Source organism: Pipistrellus hanaki, assembly GCF_964339955.1.
Source record: "Pipistrellus hanaki genome assembly, chromosome: 2".
NCBI lineage: Eukaryota > Metazoa > Chordata > Mammalia > Chiroptera > Vespertilionidae > Pipistrellus > Pipistrellus hanaki.
In genome coordinates, this window is record NC_140504.1 from 27083170 (window position 1) to 27102411 (window position 19242).

The window sequence follows — 19242 nt, forward strand, 5'->3', positions numbered from 1 at the left end:
CAGGTGCCAGAGGGAAGCTGGTGCTGGCAGCCATGGAAGGAAGGCCTGCTCTTGCACGAATTTTGTGCATTGAGCCTCTAGTTCAGTGTTTCCCAACCTTCGCTCATGATGAGAATCACCTGGTGGAGTTGTTAAAACACAGATTCCTGAATCCCAACTAAGAAGTGCTAAACTAGAATTTTTGGGAACATATAGGTAAAATTGTATACTTAACTAGTGCTCTAAGACAGATTTTATATACAGAGCACTAAGTTAGGTATTGCAATTTTACCTATATGTTCTCAAAAATTCTAGTTTAGCACTTCTTAGTTGGGATTCAGGAATCTGTGTTTTAACAACTCCACCAGGTGATTCTCATCATGAGCGAAGTTTGGGAAATACTGCTCTAGTTGATGTATAAGTGTAAGCTAAAATTCCAGGGTGGACATACACACACACAAACACACACAAACACACACACACACACACACACACACACACATACACACACAGTCGTAGGATAAAGCAAGTCTGAGTTTGTAAGAGTCATTTATATCATATATGTAAGTGTTTGACAATAGCTATTTGCTTGGAATTCCAGTTGTCAACTAAAACTACATACAAGTAAGCAACAATTCAAACAGTTCCTTTTTTGTTGTTGCTTTTTTCAAAGTAACCTTTTTACATTGACATCCACACTGAAGACAAGTCGGGAAATCTCTCTGATTAAAAGAAAGGGTGGTGCATTTACAAGTTTTTAATAAGAAAAACTTGACTGGCAAAAGGTTTTAATAAGAAAAATCTGCTTTTTGTTTTGTTCTTTGCTTTGCTCCTTCCTGCAGCTTGTCCTGCCGATCACTACGGGATGGACTGCGTCCAGCGGTGTTCCTGTGGCCCAGGACAGTGTGACCCTGTGACTGGAGAGTGCCACTGCTCGCCTGGCCACATGGGAGCCAATTGTCAGCAAGGTAACAATGACTGCAGGGCCACCCTGTGCATCCAAGGCACTAGCTATGCTGAACTCTGAAGGCAGATTTGGTGCCAGGGACTATAATTAAGTAGGCATTGTTGACAACACTTTCTTCTTAAATGTGGCTTTCATAACATGAACTACAAGCTCCTGTAGAGCTACATGGGAAATCTACCCTCCTGGAGGGTAAATAAAAATTGAAAACAAAAAACAAGGAATAATTCTTTTGCATACTTGACTAAGAAAATTTTTAAATAACTTTGGCAAACGTTTGTAAAGCTGCCAAAACGTGTGCATTGGAGATGTCTAATTATAAGAACTGAAGAGCTTTATATCCTTTTCAGCTTTCAGAAGTCCACTGAAAGCTGCAAGGAAAATAAGAGACAGGAAGAAAAACATGATCTGTTTAAAGCTGTGAAACTTCCTTGTCCTAAATCATGTTAATGAGACTAATAATGACAGAAGAACTGTCAAATTCCATGAAGTGTGGACATGCGGAGAGGATGTAGGGGCCCTACAGCTCTTGAGTGGGTCCTGCAAGGCAGCCACGTCTCTCTGGCTCACATGAAGGGCGACACTAAGGACCCTTTTATGAATCACGAGAATCGGGTGTCTGGGCAGGTTTCAGGAGCTTCCTTGAATCTCCTGGACATCTTAGAGTGGCAGAAAAAATGGGGTAAAAGCAAGAAGTGAGCAGACATACCATATTTACAGCTCTATACTGAAATAGAGGGGACCCTGTAAGTCATAGGGTGTTTTACTCTGTGCCAAAGAGGCTTCCTACTCGCTCAAATCAGATTTCTAACCCCAGATCCACCCTACTCTCTCACAAATAGCCAGGACATAAAAAAAAAAAAAGTTAATTAAAAAAACTAAGCTGATACATTTTTTTAATAATTATCTTCATTTTGGGAACAAAATATGTAACCATTCAACATAGAACAAAAAGCTTGTTATGGAACACCTGAAAATATTAAGCATAATTTATTCCAAGAATTCAAGGAACATAATGAAAAAGTGTCCTCTGTAAAACATGAGTGTAATGCAGATACAGGGTTCATGACATAAATGAAAACACAACAAAAGAAAATGAAAAAATAAGCTGGCCGAGCTCAGAAAGAAGTGGATAAGAAAATTAGACCTCACATCTTATGAATAAAGGCCACATTGAATGCAGATGATAAGAGGATGGAATCTGCCGATGGAACAGCCAGGTACGTAGAGAATATGCTTGAAGAAAGTGCAAACAATGAAATGAAAATGAAAACTAATATATAAATGGGAAAGAGATTGATCAAATGTAATATTCAAGATATTTTATCAGAAATAAAAGAAGAGCTGGTGCTATAGATTGAATGAATACATTATATCCTTGGAAATGCTAGTTAGGGTTGAACCATGGGCAAGGGGAAACTCCATTGGGAAAATTAAAAGTATATATATGAGATTCCATATGAAGTGGGAGATCAGTCTGGCCTCATACCTCATAGCAATATTCATTCCAGCCTATGGTTAATCAATGCCTATGAAATTATTGTGGGAAAATATGACTAGGGCATTTTATATACAGTGAAACTATCATTTCAGTATAACAAAAAATAAACAATTTTAATAAACAACTAAGTATATTTCTAGGAATGTAGCTATAAAATATTTTAAAGAAGCTAATCGAAGATAGATTTGAGCCCTCAGGTAATATATGAAAAAGTCTCTGGTAAGCAGACTGTTAGGGAGCTTTAAATCTATTTTAATTAGGGATAAATTTAAAACAAATGTGGAGATTATACTCAAGTGATGAAGACAAACAGGTAAATATTAGAAATTATAACAATGTTGATATTTTAGCATAACTTTAAAAAGCATAAGCTAGAAGGGGAAAGGTGGAGAAGTATACTGATGTTATTTCTGTATTATTGGTTGTGGGATGGCAAGGATAGATCTGTGTTAAACATAATATTTATATATGACAACTCAGTAAGCATGTTTAAATGAGTAAGGGTAAATGCTAGAATTTAGAATGCTATAATTAAAAATGTAATAATAAAACTGTAACCAGCTACAGTCAGGTAGAAGAGAAGAATGAGTAAAATTAGGAGAAAGCAGAATCATATTAGTTCTAATACCATTCATACTGGAGGATCAATATGTACTAAATAAAGAAATGCATTATATTATGTAATTTTATATGCACTGTCTAAAGAAGAGTCCCTAGATGATATAAAATTACAAGACTTTCACTTAGAGAAAGATGGAGTATATATACTTTTCCCTATTTCTTCCTCCTAAAACAGTAAAAATTCTAGAAACTATATAGAATACAAACATAAGAAACTCTGAAATGTGGAGAGAAAGAGACTCACTGGTAACAATGGGGACTTAGTGAACAACATAATCTTGAGTTCCTTGAGCTTCCTTTTTTTGTCTCATATATCCTGGACTGGGTGCAGAGAAACAGGAAACCCAGAAAAACTAATTGGTGTAGATAAAATATGGCTCAAGATAAGCCTGCTTTTTCTAGTCAAAAGACCAGGAATGTCTAGCCAGGGTGGCTCAGTGGTTGAGCGTCAGCTATGAACCATAAGGTTATGGTTCAATTCCTAGTCAGGGTAAATGCCTGGGTTGCGAGCTCAATCCCAGGTTGCAGGAGGCAGCAGACCAATGATTCTCTTTCATTGTTGATGTTTCTATTTCTCTCTCCCCCGTCTTCCTCTCTGAAAGCTATTTTATATATGTGACAATAATATGTTACTTCACCTATCAGATTTTCATAATATACCAATTTTATTGAAGATTGAAACAAGGACACATTGATAATTCTTAATAAATTTGCAAATCTCTTTGTAAGGAAATTTGATAATATCTGTCATGATTTAGAAGGACATATCACATTACTGAGAAAATTATCTAGGACTTACCATTCAGGTATAACATTACATATGAATAAAGACTTCTATGGGGCTGGCTATCCATGACAGTGTTGTTTATAATAGTAAAATATTTTAAACAATCTACTTGCCATCAATACTCAAGTGGTAAAATAAATATTTATTAGATTCAATAAACCCTATGCAGCTGTTAAAAATGAATGAAGCAGGTCTGTTACATGTACAAATTTTGAAAAACCTTGGAAATTTTATTTACAAAAGAAAGTTAATTTTACAATATTTGTGTTAACATTTTAGATTAAAAAAAAGATTAAAGAGTAAGAGAGATATACATATTTATGCCTAATTAGACATGGAATATTCAGTTCTTAATCTACTCAATTCAATAACTATTTATTGAATGCCACTGCTTGTTTCAAGCTCACAGAATATATGGGTAAAATTTTGATACCCCCGGTTCTCATGCAACCTGTTTTCTTGTGGAGAAGAGACAATAAAAAGTAAATATTATATTTAATAAGTTAAGTTTCTGCATAATAAAAGGAAATAAAATCAATAGTAAGATAAAAATAGAGCATGGTAAGGGCCTTGAGAATGCTAAATGGGTTGACATTTCTAATTGAGTAGTCAGAATGAGGCCTATGATACAGAAAAAAGATGGCAACCATGATGTTTTTTAGAAGGGAACCTGTAAGAGTGGAGCCAGGGATGAAATGCTTTTTCTCAGACTATCTACACTAATAAAAGAGAAAGATGCAAATTGACAGTACTTTTGCAATGCTCATCAGCCAATCAGGAGTGAGTATGCAAATTGACCCAACAAAGATGGATGTGGTTAGGGGCGGAATGCTTATCTTGTCGCTATGGTGATGACACAAGAATTCTGCACTGCCCCAGCCACCCTGGGCCTCTGGGCAGTATGGGAAGGCAGAAAGGTGGCTCTGGGCTAGAGCAAAGGTGGGACAGGCAACAAGGGGAAGGAAGGCCCGTTCTTTGTGCATAGGGCCTCTAGTACCTTTATATAATGTTTGAAATAGTCATCAGGTAATAACATGAACATTAAAAAATCAATGAAGTTATATAAACAATTCTGTGCAAACATTGTTGTAACACTTAGACCTGTGAAAAATATCATTTCTCAGTCCTCCTCACTTCTCCAATTAAGCTTTTGTCTTAAGCATTATCACAAATTTCTATATTTTCACAGACTTGCCAGTTTCATCAATGCCTTTCAGTGTTCAGGTTGGAAAATGAATGAGCCTCCTCACTGCTTTAAATGGGGGAAAGGGAAACCGATGGAAGTTTATTTTAATAGGATAGGACTTGGTGTCACCCATTCTACTTCATTTGCTTTAAAGGCAAAAACTAAAAGAGAATAAATGACAATTAATTTAAAGACACATATTATACATGTGATGATAATCTAACCAACTAAAATAAACAAAATGAAAACTCCTCTTTCATTTGGTATTAAAATGAAGTGCACCTGTTCAATCCAATAAAAGCATTCAGATTGAATTCAAGTACAGGCTCTGTTATGTATTAACAAAATGCTTTTAGGCGAGTAAAATAACAAAACTCTATAATGTCTCTCCTGCTACCTGAAGTAGAAAGAATTCTTGATGAGGAGTCTGAAGTTCTTGACTTGAATCTTGGTTTTTATCTCTTCTGGCTGCTTAAGCCTGAGGAAAACCTAAGTCTCTGAGCATCAGTTTTCTCAAGTATAAAATAAGGATATTGTACCCACATCAGAGGGATATTATATTTGTGAGTATTAAATGAGATAATTCATGTGGAAAATATCATTATATGAAAATACTATAAACTGGAAGGTATAAATGGCAGGTCCTTGGCCAAATCTAGCCGCAAATGTGTTTGAATTGGCTGACAATTCTGGATCTAACGGTGCTGTAAAGCAATTTTAATTAGTTGCCAATGTTCAAAGATTGGATGAATTTATGTAAAATATGGATTTTAAGTTTTCCTAAATATTATATTAACTGGCTTTATCGGGCCCATATTCTGTTGGCAAAAAACCAACTAAATGTGAGTGGTGGTTAGTCTTGCCTTAGGGAGCCTTTATGCTCCCAATTGGTGTCACTTTCCCTCATTCGTCATTCAGTTATTTGCCCCCTGACAGGGCAGACTCAATTTTCCTTCTGCCTGGCCAGCTGCCCACTCTCCTATCTAAACTCCTACTGGCCACATATTTTTGTTCTGTCAACCACCATTGTATGCTGCAGTGCTTTTTCTATTCCAGCACAAAAAAAAACACAAAAAAAAACATTCAACAAACTGCTCATCTGTCTTCTTTATCAGTGATGAGACAAAATATATAAAAGGCTTCCATTGCTAATCTGAGAATGACCTCTGCTTATTCTCTAGGGATTCTCCAGTTCCCAGGCACATCATTATGAGCTCAAGAAAATATTGATGGAGTGAATAAAAACGTGAATGAATGACAGTGATGTGCCTTCTACCCTAAAGATACATCTGAATGTGTGTTTTTATTTGAACATTGTCTTATGCTTTTGCTATTTAGATATGATGACTCTAACTAGAAGCAGAGAGAAAAAATGTTTGATCGTATGACATTTTTATTCAGTTTTATTTTATTTTATTTTTACTATAGAATGTCCCCAGACAAGATATGGCCCGAATTGTGAGCTACTGTGTAGCTGTAAAAACGGTGGCCTTTGCAATCCTGCAGATGGAAGCTGTTCCTGCGGCCACGGATGGACAGGAAATTATTGTGAAGAAAGTAAGTTGATTACTGCCTTCTTTCATTCAATAAAAATCTAGAGTCTACTACTCATTGGACAGGCCTCCAAAGAGACGATTTCCCAAGAAGTTCACAAAAGCCACTTGTACTTATGATTGCATTTCCAATAAAAATAGTGTTCTGTTAATATTGATGGCTTTTTGTTACCTTGTTACCAGAATACCCCCTGAAAACTCTTAAATAATTAGAATAGTAGTAATATAAAAGAACTTCTCTGAGATCTAAATCCACTCCCAGTCAGGGTAAGCATGAAATCTTTGTGGCCAGCAAATCTGCTGAACCCTGAATTTCTTGGCACAAGGTTAAAGGACCTCAACCACCACTAAAAATGGATCCATTGGACATTCACAAAAATTGAAAAATAAAATCAAGCAATTCTAAAAATATGTAATCATGACATTCTATGATCACAAAGCAATAAGACAGAAATTAATAATAAAATTATCTTGCCGAATGAAGCCTTGAGGCAGGCAGGGTGCAGGATGCGGGGCCCTGGGCAGAGCCAGGAGTGAAGGGGAGGACTCTGGGAACAGAGGACTCCAAACTTTATTTCATCAGGAAAATATCATCATCTACCCCTGTAAATATATTTTTACACATAACTGACATTTATGTGCTTCTCAACTAATATATTATGCATACCATGAAACATATATAAAGATTTAAATTGCTGAAGAATGGATAAAGGTAAAGATAGATAGTTCTAATTCTTCTTTCCAAACTGCAGTTGACTATTTTGTGCAATCCTGAAGAGCATGCACCCTACTTAAAACTCACTTTTGTAGGAGATGGGTTTGTGTTCTGGTAGCATAGAGAAAAGGGTCTCTGGCAGGGAGACAGTGTGGGTGAAAACACTGATGGGGGCCTACACTTGGGGCACCTTGAGTAAAAAAAAAATTGACAATAAACTTGTACCTAGTTGTTTTCAACAATGGGGTCATGGCTTTTTAGACCTGCGTCCTGACATACTGTCACAATGAGTGTGACACCCACTGTCCTTTGCTATGAGTTTGACTATCATGAAATTTGGCATGGTGGCACACAGAAAGCACCTTGCAATAGGAGTGGACAGACTTATATGCCAACTCTGCTCAGCCTATACCCTGCATGCTCTATGCCTTTGGGAAGGTCATAATCTCAGAGATTTGCTTTTCTCACATGAATATGAAGACACTGACACTTGGAGGTGACAGTGCTTCTAAACCTAGTATTTAAGGTCTTTATCTTGTTTTTTTTATGTGCATATTCTCCCTAATTTATGGAGATAACTGTTATCAATTTTGTGATATTGGAGATGCTAAATCAGATTAATCGCAGTTCTTTAAAAATAGACAGCAGCTTTAAGTCCATATTGATTTTTTTTTTAAATTTTAAGTTGGGCAACTCTTCAGCATTTGGGGACATAGGATATTTTAACTTTTGATTTTATTATTTAAATCTTTGTTATTTATATCTTTGTTATTTATTAAATTATTTTAATTAAATTCAACTATTATTAAAATTTATTCTATTAAACTTATTCTATTTTCTCATTAAAACTTTTTAAACTTTTGTTTTATCATTTATATTCATATATTATTTATTTATTTTATGTCAAATATATACAAGAGTTGAAGAGCCATTGGGTAAATACAAATGTAATTTTGCAACATTCTACTCTGAGAGTTTGTACCATTTTGCATCCTCATAACCAAGATATAGAATATCTCTTGCATCAGACCTTTATCAAAAGAGTATGTTATCAAAATTTTGGTAAAAAGTGTTATATCAGTGGATATTTGATTTTCCTTTTTAGTATTATGTATAATGTTAAGTGTCTTTTGTAACAGGTAAGCATGTCTTGCATTTCTTTTTTCTATACATTGTTTATAACTCAAGCTCATTTTTTATAAGGTTCTCTGTTTTTCTACTATTGGGTCGGCAACTAAGTAATTGCGGGTTTCACACATATATGGCTTCAGTTGAATTTTTAGGTTTGCAGACGTAGTACAAATGTAAAACACATTTTGTATTTGATAGTTGGCTATTCAGCTGTTAATCAGTAAAAAAAGTTTTTTGATCTGTTTTGTAGTTTTTGTTTGGCGTTCGTTGAAAAATGGAAAATCAAAAGGAACATTTTCGTCATATTTTGCTTTTTTATTTCCGCAAGGGAAAAACGCATCACAAGCTCATAAAAAGTTATGTGCTGTTTATGGTGACGAAGCCTTAAAAGAACGGCAGTGTCAAAATTGGTTTGCCAAATTTCGTTCTGGTGATTTTTCACTCAAAGATGAAAGACGCTCTGGTCGTCCAGTTGAAGTTGATGACGCCCTAATCAAAGCAATAATCAATTCGGACTGTCACAGTACAACACGTGAGATTGCAGAGAAGCTTCATGTATCACATACATGCATTGAAAATCACTTAAAACAACTTGGCTATGTTCAAAAACTCGATACATGGGTTCCTCACGAACTGAAAGAATCACAGTTAACGCAACGCATTAGCAGCTGCGATTTGCTAAAGAAACGTAATGAAAATGATCCATTTTTAAAACGACTGATAACTGGTGATGAAAAATGGGTTGTTTACAACAATATCAAGCGGAAAAGATCGCGGAGCAGGCCAGGTGAACCAACTCAAACAACATCAAAAGCTGATATTCATCAAAAGAAGGTTTTGTTATCAGTTTGGTGGGATTACAAAGGAATTGTCTACTTTGAACTCTTACCACCCAACCGAACGATCAATTCTGATGTCTACATTGAACAACTAACGAAATTAAACAATGCAGTTGAAGAAAAGTGGCCCGAATTGACAAATCGAAAAGGTGTTGTATTCCATCATGACAATGCAAGGCCACACACATCTTTGGTCATTCGGCAAAAATTAATGGAGCTTGGTTGGGATGTTTTGCCACATCCACCATATAGTCCTGACCTTGCACCATCTGATTACTTTTTGTTTCGATCTTTGCAAAACTCCTTGAATGGTAAAAATTTCAATAATGATGATGATGTCAAATCATACCTGATTCAGTTTTTTGCTAATAAAAACCAGAAGTTTTTTGAACGTGGGATTATGATGCTGCCTGAAAGATGGCAAAAGGTCATTGATCAAAATGGGCAATACATTACAGAATAAAGTTACTTAGTTCCATGAAAAAATTGTCTTTGATTTTCTTTAAAAAATCCGCAATTACTTAGCTGCCGACCCAATATAATACTATAAGTTCTATAGATATTAGAAATATTAACTCTTTGTTGTGAATTATTCACCCATATTTGGATAACGTTTATGTTTTGTCTTTTTATTTTGCCACCTGACTGGTCATTAATTGACATATAAGAAATCACCCCAAAACTTAGAGATTGAAACAACCATGTATTATTTTCTCTCATAATTCTGAGGGTTAACTGTATTCAGATGAGTGGTTCTTCTCTCAGATAGCAGCAGGGGCTGAAGTCCTCTGGAGATTCAACTGGGCTTGAATATGGAAGATAACCTCTCATTTACACATCTACCAACTAGGCTTTGCTCCACATGGCTTCTTTCTCCTGGTCTTAGTCAGCTCAGGCTGATATAACAAAATATCATAAAGTAGGAGGCTTAGACAATAGAAATTTATTTTTACAGTTCTGGAGTCTGGGAAGTCCAAGAGTAAGCTACAGGCAGATTTAATGCCTGGTGAAGGCTCTCTTTTCTGATTTGCTGATGGCCTTGTTTTTGTTTTATTCTTACATGCGAGGGGGGTGGGGGGTGAGAGAGAAAGAGACCACTTTTGTGTTTCATCTTATAAAGATGCTTGTCCCATCATTAGGGTTTCACCAGAATAATTCTCCAATAGAATCATTTGGTTTCTTACATGACAGCTGACTTCCGAAAGCAGTTGTCAGGTCTTCCTGGGGCTTGGAAATGATATTGCATCACTTTCACCACATCCTACTGGATAAAGCAAGTCATGGGATCAGTCCAGGTTCCACACAGGAGGGAACAACACAAGAGTGTGAATCCCAGGGGATGTGCTTCCCTGGGACTATCTTTTGATACTGAGTTCTTCATGACTCAAAGGGATTTTTTTGTTTGGTTTATTTTTGTAATAAAATATATATCTTCCTTCCCTTTATTTTATTTAAATTTGGAGTCACACTTAGAAATGTATTTCCCATTCTCAGGTAGTAGAGGAATTCACTCATATTTTCTTTTACTTACCAGTCTGATGTCATTTTTTGATACTTGATTCCCTAATCAATTTTAAATATTTTTTTGGTGAATTGTGTGAGAAATAAGTCCATTTTCTCCTTACATGGCTTTTCATTTATTGTAATGCAACTTTTACAAGTGTACCTTCCTCATTAACTCCAGATTTAGCCTTTAGCAAATACTAAACATTTATATGTAGTTTGGGATAGTTCTGGGTGCTCTGTTCTATTGGTCTATTTAGGTGCAAATGCAGTACCATTTTTATTATGACGCCTTTATTACACAAATTTGATACTGATAGAGCTAGATATCCTTCATTGCTCTATTTTTTTAAGGATTTTTTGACACTATCTTGTTTGTCTTTATATGTGAACTTTATAATAAAATTGTCCAGATGCAAAAAACAAAAACAAAAAATAAATAAAAAATCAGGTATTTTTTACTGTTTGTTGTCCTATGTCTATTCTCTTTTGGAGAATTAACATGTTTATGATATGAACTCATCGTATCTGAGGATAGACATGGTCTATTATTCCATTTGTTCAAGCTTTTTGTTTTCTAGTAAGTAAAATACTGGATAATAATACTTATTTGAGATGTAGCTATTAATTTTCTAATTTACTCAATATTTTCACTGAATATTTTAGTGAATTTATTTTTCAAATGTCTTTTCTACATCTATGGAATTAATAATATAACTTTTCTCTTTGGCTGGTAATTATGGTGGATTTATTAATGAATTTTCTAATATTAAATGACCTTACCTTCTTGAAATAAATACAAGTTGGACATGATATATTACTTTATAATCTACTATTGGTTTCTATGTACTTATATTTTTATGAATTTGGCATCAATATTCATAAGTGAAATTGAGCTTTTTAATGTATTTTTTGTCAGGTTTTGGAATTGATGCTATACTCAGTAAAATGTATTTGAAAGCTTCTTTCTTTTCAGTGTTATGAACTAGTGTAAATAGTAAGGTGAGGATCTGACCTGTGAAGGTTTATAGAATTTTCCTGTGAAACCTAGGTCTTATAGGATTTTTTAAAAATTTGGTAATTATTTTGCTATTTTTTATTGTTGTTCTATTCTAATTAGCCTAGGTTTTCTGCCTCAAATTAAGAAAATTTTGGTAAGTTGTTTTCTATAATTTTTTCATTTAATTTAGATTTTTAAATTTATTTATACTGTACTTTTTATCTATTTTTTTGATGATCATTCCACAATTTAAAATGGTGCATATATTTGTGCTTTCTGTATTTTATCTTCATTCAAATAGCTAATGATTCATCTGCTTTTTATTATTTCATTTATTTTTTTATGTCTTCAAATTCATTACTATTCAATTGTCTTAACTGGAACTAATGCTTGGATGGTTCCTTTTTCAGAATGTTCCCCTGGGTATTTTGGCCCAGGCTGCACTTTTAATTGCACCTGTCAGAACAGTGGAGTTTGCAACAGGTTTTCTGGAAGCTGTGAGTGCCTCCAAGGTTACTATGGAAGAGACTGTGAACATGGTAAGCAGAGAAAATGAGTGGGCATATTATGGTGTCTATAAGTTTTAAGTTTTAAAAACTATTTATAAAATAATAAAAGTAATACATTCAGATTATGTCAAATTAGATAAAATGTTAATGCTTTAGTGTATATTCTTACAATGTATTTTATAGCTCAACTTTAAGGTCTAGATGTTGACAACTGCTATAATTAAGTAACTGGACTTCTGTATTCTTTTCTGGAACTATAATTCAAAAATGATTCTAATGTTCTATAAACATCTGGAGTAGAAACAGGCAGACACACACAAAGGAGCCAACTGATTGCTGGTTCTTTTGAACATAATCATTCTACTTTCTACACAAAATATAAATAAAAAAACTGCTTGTTTTATATTGATCAAGACCTAACTCTAGAAAATGTTCAGGTTCTCCTTAAACATATTTATTTATATCAATTCTTCATTTAGACTTATAGGAAAAGATTTGTACAATAATTAATAATTATACAATAATTTGTCTAATATGCCAGGAAACCTGGATGGGAGCACAAAAGATTAAGATGTTAAAGTCTGGGATGTATAGTTCATTGTATATGGCCTGGCTCTGCCTTCTGAAAGAGGTATAAACTATTAAGTTCAAAGTTTCAATTTCATCACTGTAGAATGGGATAATAATAACACCTACTATAAAAAGTTATAATGAGGATTAAATGAGAAGATACATGTAAGCATTTGTATTAAGGCATGTGGCAAAACTTGACCAATATTAATAATTTGAAAGTAAAGGATTTTATAAAACCTCTGAAGTGATAATAGCAATGTTTGAAATTGTTTCCATGTTTTTCAACTTGTTTTTAGCATTTGGCAAATATACTTTACAGGAACCAATTTTACTAAGCCTTCCGAGTTTTACAACTCTTGCCAACCATTCTGAGGTTTCCTAGGTTAGGGAGTGTGGAAGAAAACAACTTGTGGTTTTGTTTGTTTGCTTTGTCTTCAAAATTGAAATAAGAGATACAGGAGAGAAAAAATATCTATTCAAGGGCCATAAATTTTATACTACTACATCCTACATTCCACAGATCCTACATTCCACAGATCCTATGTATGATGAGTATCAAGGAAGATTTTGAGCAGACAAGAGATACTATTCTAGTGAAATAAATCTGTAAAGTGAAAACATTATTAATTATTAAGAAAAGGAGCCATGGGCAGTATCCACATGGAGAACTATAGTGATAGGCTAGGACTTTAAAATCTGCACTAGGATAGCAAAGGGGATTAACCCTCACTTGGTTGAGCATCATCCCATGCTCAGAGAAGTTATTGGTTTAATTCTTGGTCAGGTCACATGCATGGGCTTCAGACTGGATCCTTGATGGGGAACATGCAGTAGGTGGCCAATTTATATGTCTCAACCCTTCAATTATTCTCTCTCTCTCTCTCTCTCTCTCTCTCTCTCTCTCTCTCTCTCTCTCTCTCTCCCACTTTCTTTCCCTCTCTCTCCCTTCTACTCTCTCTAAAGGTCAATAGAAAAATATTTTTAAAAAGGAAATGAACAGCTAAAAGTGGTTTGGCTCAGTGGATAGAGAATCAGTCTACAGACTGAGGGTTCGATTTCGGTCAAGAGCATGTACGTTGGTTGCCAGCACATTCCCTGTGGGGGGTGTGCAGGAGGGAGCTGGTCGATGTTTCTCTCTCATCAATGTTTCTAGCTCTCTGTCCCTCTCCCTTCCTCTCTGTAAAAAAATCAATAAAATATATATTTTTAAAAGGAAATGAACAGAATATTTTAAAAGAAAAATCAACTGTATTGGGCAATTAATTTGGACATGAAGATGAGGAAATGAGGTACCAACAATGGCTCTAAAGTTCCAAACCAGAGAACTTAAGGCAAACATAAGCCCAAATAAAAATCATGGAATAATCACCTAAACTTCTAATTGGACATTAAAGTGATAGAAATGCACCCTGTATCTAGTATAGTTCATTATTCTGATTTAGTTGCTAATTGTTAAAAAATTTTGTTCTCCTCTAAATGAAATTTAATATCTCACAACATCACTAGAGATGTTAGTCTTCAATTGACAAAGATTCTTCTATTTAGAGAAATAGAAAAGTTGAGCAAGACAACCTTTATAAACTCAGCTATATTAATATTAATTATATAATAATAAATAGAAGAAACTCTGCATTTGGGTCTTTTATTTTACTCTTTAAAAATATATATTTTATTGATTTCAGAGAAGAAGGGAGATGGAGAGAAAGATAAATATACAAATGATGAGAGAGAATCACTGATTGGCTGCCTCTTGCAGGCCGCACATTGGGGAATGAGTTCACAACCTGGGCATGTTCCCTGTTTGGGAATCGAATCATTTTATCCTCCTCCCATTCCCAATGAGTGGTAAGCATTGCCTTAGAAAAACTCAAGATAAGAAATGGGAATATTTGTCTCAGTCAAGCTTTGCTCTCACACATCTCTATTTGAGGGGTCATATCTCTGGTCAGATGACAATTTTAGCATTCAAAGAAAAACATTTGCTGGGATTACATGGTCTCTAAATGTAAACTAATTAGTTATTTTGATGTTCAGCCACAAAAATATGGAAAAAAAACTAATTATACTGTGTTTACCAAGAAATAATTTTACTCTATGGACCATCTATGGAAATATTTTGAAGCTTAAATTTCACTGATTTTGAAATTTAACATCCTCATATGATACCCTGTTTCCCCGAAACTAAGACAGTGTCTTATATTAATGTTTGCTCCCAAAGATGCGCTAGGTCTTATTTTCAGGGGATGTCTTATTTTTCCATGGAGAAGAATACAGTACACATTTACTGTTAAATGAAAATAAAGGAAATTTATTACCTGTATATGGTATGGTAGTACAGTAGTTGTCAACACAAACCAGACAAACTGTGAATCTCACAGCATCAAGAATTTACTCATTTATTCAATGACAATCATGTCATCATCTTCTGGAACATCATCATAACAATCCAATTCCTGAACTTCCTGGTGAATTTCTTATGACTCCATTTCTTTCAGAATTAGTGGACCAAATCTCTCATGTTTAGCAATAGCACTGTCTTTAAATGAGTACTTCTTGTCAAGGTAGCCTGCTCGCAGTGCATTTGCAATGCAACTTTCAGTGATTTTCTCCCATGAATTCTTCACCCAAGTCACAACTTCTTGCAGTTTAGGTTTCACAAAGTTTCCATGCTGATTTCTCTCCATTCTATTTTCAATGTAGTCATTAATTTCCATGTGCAAATTGTCTTTGAATGGCTTGTTTATTGCAATATCAAGAGTGTGGAGATAGGCCAGCATTCCTGTGGGAATCATTACCTGATCTATTTTTTTTTTTTTTTCCGTGAAGAAATGTCTTCATGTCTTTAGCGCGGTGAGTGCTGGCTGCATCCCAGACTAGCAGACCTCTTTGGCTTCCTCGCATAACAAGCGGCAGCATTAAATCGACCCACTTCCTGATAACTGCTTGTGTGGCCCAGGCTTTTTCAGTTTCAAGAATAAAAACTCCCAAAACATGTTCAATATTTTCTTTCTTGCCCTTAGAAATGATTAAAGGTGGAATTTTAGTGCCATCCAGACGAATTGCCAAAATACAGGAAACACGTGCACTTTCGTAAGCTGTGGAGGGAATGCACACTAATGAGGCACCCAGCTGTTCAATTGTTGTTTGAGATGATTGGCCCATAAACACTGCAGTTTCATCCATAGCAATCATGTTGGAAAGATTGTATTTAGAGAAGTCAGCATCATCAATAAAGGACTTGAATGCAAGTGCTCATTTAATAACTTGAGTATCTTCCAACCTATAAACAATGTTGTAGATCTTCTTAAAGACAGTTCACTTCGCTGAAGAAAATTATCCAGCCTGTGTTGTGATGCTTTGAAGTCTTTGGGGGCTATGTCAAACTGTAATGCCATTGCAAGGGCAAATTCTTGAATCTGAGCTGTATTCACAACCAAAGCCTTTGCTCTCCTCTCAACAACCCATTCACAGATCAGGTCTTCCAGCTCGGAAAATAATGGTTGCCGACCTGGTCCACACGTGCTTTTTAGCATTTCCCTTGTCCACTTGTTCAATGAGGTTACCATACTCTGCTCGCCATTTTCGGACTAATGGGATACTCAACATCTTCTCTTTGCAGAAAGCAGTAAGATTTTGGCCCCAAGAGTCTTCCATGATTCCTTTCTTGTACTCCACAGAGTAGCTTTTTCTTTTTGCGCTCATTTCTAGGGGTAAAATAAAGGATTGGGGCATCAAGGTGAGGGGAGAGGGATCACTTAAAATGACACAAGGGGGATCAGAGGGGGGAATCAAAATGGCACAGGAGAATCAGAGGGGGGATTACCATTTTAGTAACCCCTTTTGATCCTCCTGTGTCATTTTGATTGCCCCCTCTGATCCTCCTGTGTCATTTTAAGTGATCCCCCTCCCCCCACCCCTGTGCCACTGAACACCTCAACCAGACATCCCCCCTACCCCTTTATCAGACATTACCCCCTGGGGCCTGCCTGGGGACTGTCACTGGGCTTGCTGGGGCCTGATCTGGACTGGAGCAGGGTCTGCCATTGACTGAGAACCTTCAGTCATCATGAGGGCGGCCATGAGCATCAGGTAGTGTCACCAGAGACAGACAAGCACTCACCACCTTGGCCGAGTCCTGTCTGTTCTAATCCTTCTGTTCTTCTATAAACATCTGCGAAAGTCTCCTCCTCCCTCCCACCCCGTGCTCACTGCTCACTCCGACCTCTGCTCCGCCTCCACCCAGCAGTGACATCAGGACTCCACGTAATGTCACTGGTTGCTAGACGCCAGTCAGGGCAGTCCTAGCGACCAGTTTATGGTAAATTAATTTTCATTCTGAGACAGAGCCTAGGGGGGCCTTATTTTGGGGGGATGCCTTATATTTCACTCAGAAGGAAACCTGTAAGTAGGTCTTATTTTCAGAGGATGTTTTATTTTCGGGGAAACATGATATTAACCTACTATATATACATCATATTCTATCTTTTATTTCCTTTTTTTTCCTTTCTCCCTCCCCCCTTTCCCTTATACTCACCTCTATCATCCATTTCCAAAACTTCAAATATCAAGAGCTATATAAATCACCATCTACAGATACTCTTTTATTTATTGAAATAACTTAACTCAAAAACCATTCTTACTAAATTGAAGCTGTATCTAACTTTTTAAAACATTGTTCTCTTGAGTGTTTAGGGTATTTGAGGGTTTTGAAGTCTTTGCCAGGCACATCATAGCAAATAAATTGCACTTACTTGAAAATATTTGATTTTTTTATAGATTCTTCTAGACTACTTGTAGAAAATGGATTAATGCACTCACTTATTTGTATGACTAAACTATGGTTAATATGCTTCTCCACATAATTTTTTCTTGTTTCTAATTTTACACTTTCATCTTCTTCTTTGGTCCTGGGAAACAAATGACCTACAGTGTATCCTTTAATTTTCGCTGTATTTATTCTTAAAGCCAAAATAGCATTTTGACATTTTTATTTTCCAGCATGCCTTCCTGGATTTTATGGTTTGAATTGTGCGCACATCTGTGACTGCAGAAATGGAGCCAGTTGCGATCCGATGAGTGGACATTGCATTTGCCCAGCAGGTTTCCATGGCAGCCAGTGTGAAAAAGGTAAACAGAGCATTTTAAAGCAGGTAAATAGGGGAATTCTGGGTGAATGTGAGGTCTTTTTATCTTAGGGCAAACATAAACCCAAATCAAAAACATGGAATAGTCACTTAAGCTTCCAACTTGGACATTAGAGTAACAGGAATTCACTCTATAGCCAATATATATCTTTCTGGTTTTGTTGCTACGTAATTGTTCAAAAATTTTAACTTCCCCTAAGTGAAATTGCTTACTATCCCAAACCCCACTAAAGCTGTTAGTCTTCATCGGACAAAGATTCTACCTCTGAATGAGAAATATTTTATTAAAAGATTTTTAAAAGATTATCTATTGAGTTTAAAGATGCTAAAATAGATACAAGGCTTTATGAAAAGGATAGAAATTAGGCATTTATTACTAGAAAATAATGGCAGCCATGAATGTGGATGAGGAAATAGAGGTGAGAACTTGGGCTACTTAGTTTAAAATAATTGTAAAGTCCTAAAGCATTGATCCGTCTATTCTAGTGTACAAAATTCTTGGTAAGCAACTCAAAATATCATTTTAGTCTATATTATGTATGACTTATGTATAGGGTTATAATAATCATTATGATTATAATATTATGATAGGGGTCACGTGTCTTTATGTGAATCCAAGATATTGCCTTTAAAAAGATTCATGTGGGTGGGTGGGATGAGCTCAGCCAAAGAGCTTGTATGCATGATTGCATAACGTATGGACATAAACAATAGGGTGGTGGAATCCTGGGGCAAGGGGGATGGGCCATAAAAGAGTCAATGGAAGAAAAAAGAAGATATATGTAATACTTTCAATAGTAAAGATTTTTTAAAAGAAAGAGACAAGGCTACAAAAAATAAATAAAAAGGATTCATATGCTACTCCCATACTACTAGTATATCCTCATAAGTCACCAGAGCTATACATACAGTATTTCTTGCTATCGTTTATTTGCTTACCCACTTATTATTTACGGTTATGTTCGGGAATATAGTGGAGCTTACAGTCTTCTGGGAAAATAGTAAATAAATAAATAACATTTTAAGGAAAAATATTAAAAGTTATACTCTTGGGTAGTAGATTCAATCTCCTTCCTTAAATTCCTATCTTCGAAAGCCCTACATATATTCTCAAAGGTAAAAAACCAGTGTCGGAGTAAATCAATTTAAAACCTAAGTATGAAATCATGTATAAAATGAAGCTGATTTCTGGGAATTCCAAAATTTTCTTCTTCTAACCAACAAATCTCATTTGATC

General features: G+C 35.4%; 1 pseudogene across 1 annotated transcript in view; it reads left to right on the forward strand.

Annotated features, from left to right (window-relative positions):
* The window catches only part of LOC311617507 (small RNA 2'-O-methyltransferase-like), a 182043-nt pseudogene that overhangs the window by 49007 nt on the left and 113794 nt on the right, over nt 1-19242 (forward strand). The window contains exons 4-7 of the transcript in view: nt 822-947; nt 6467-6595; nt 11905-11933; nt 12190-12318. The product of the transcript in view is annotated as a small RNA 2'-O-methyltransferase-like (transcript). The remainder of the gene's footprint in view (nt 1-821; nt 948-6466; nt 6596-11904; nt 11934-12189; nt 12319-19242) is intronic.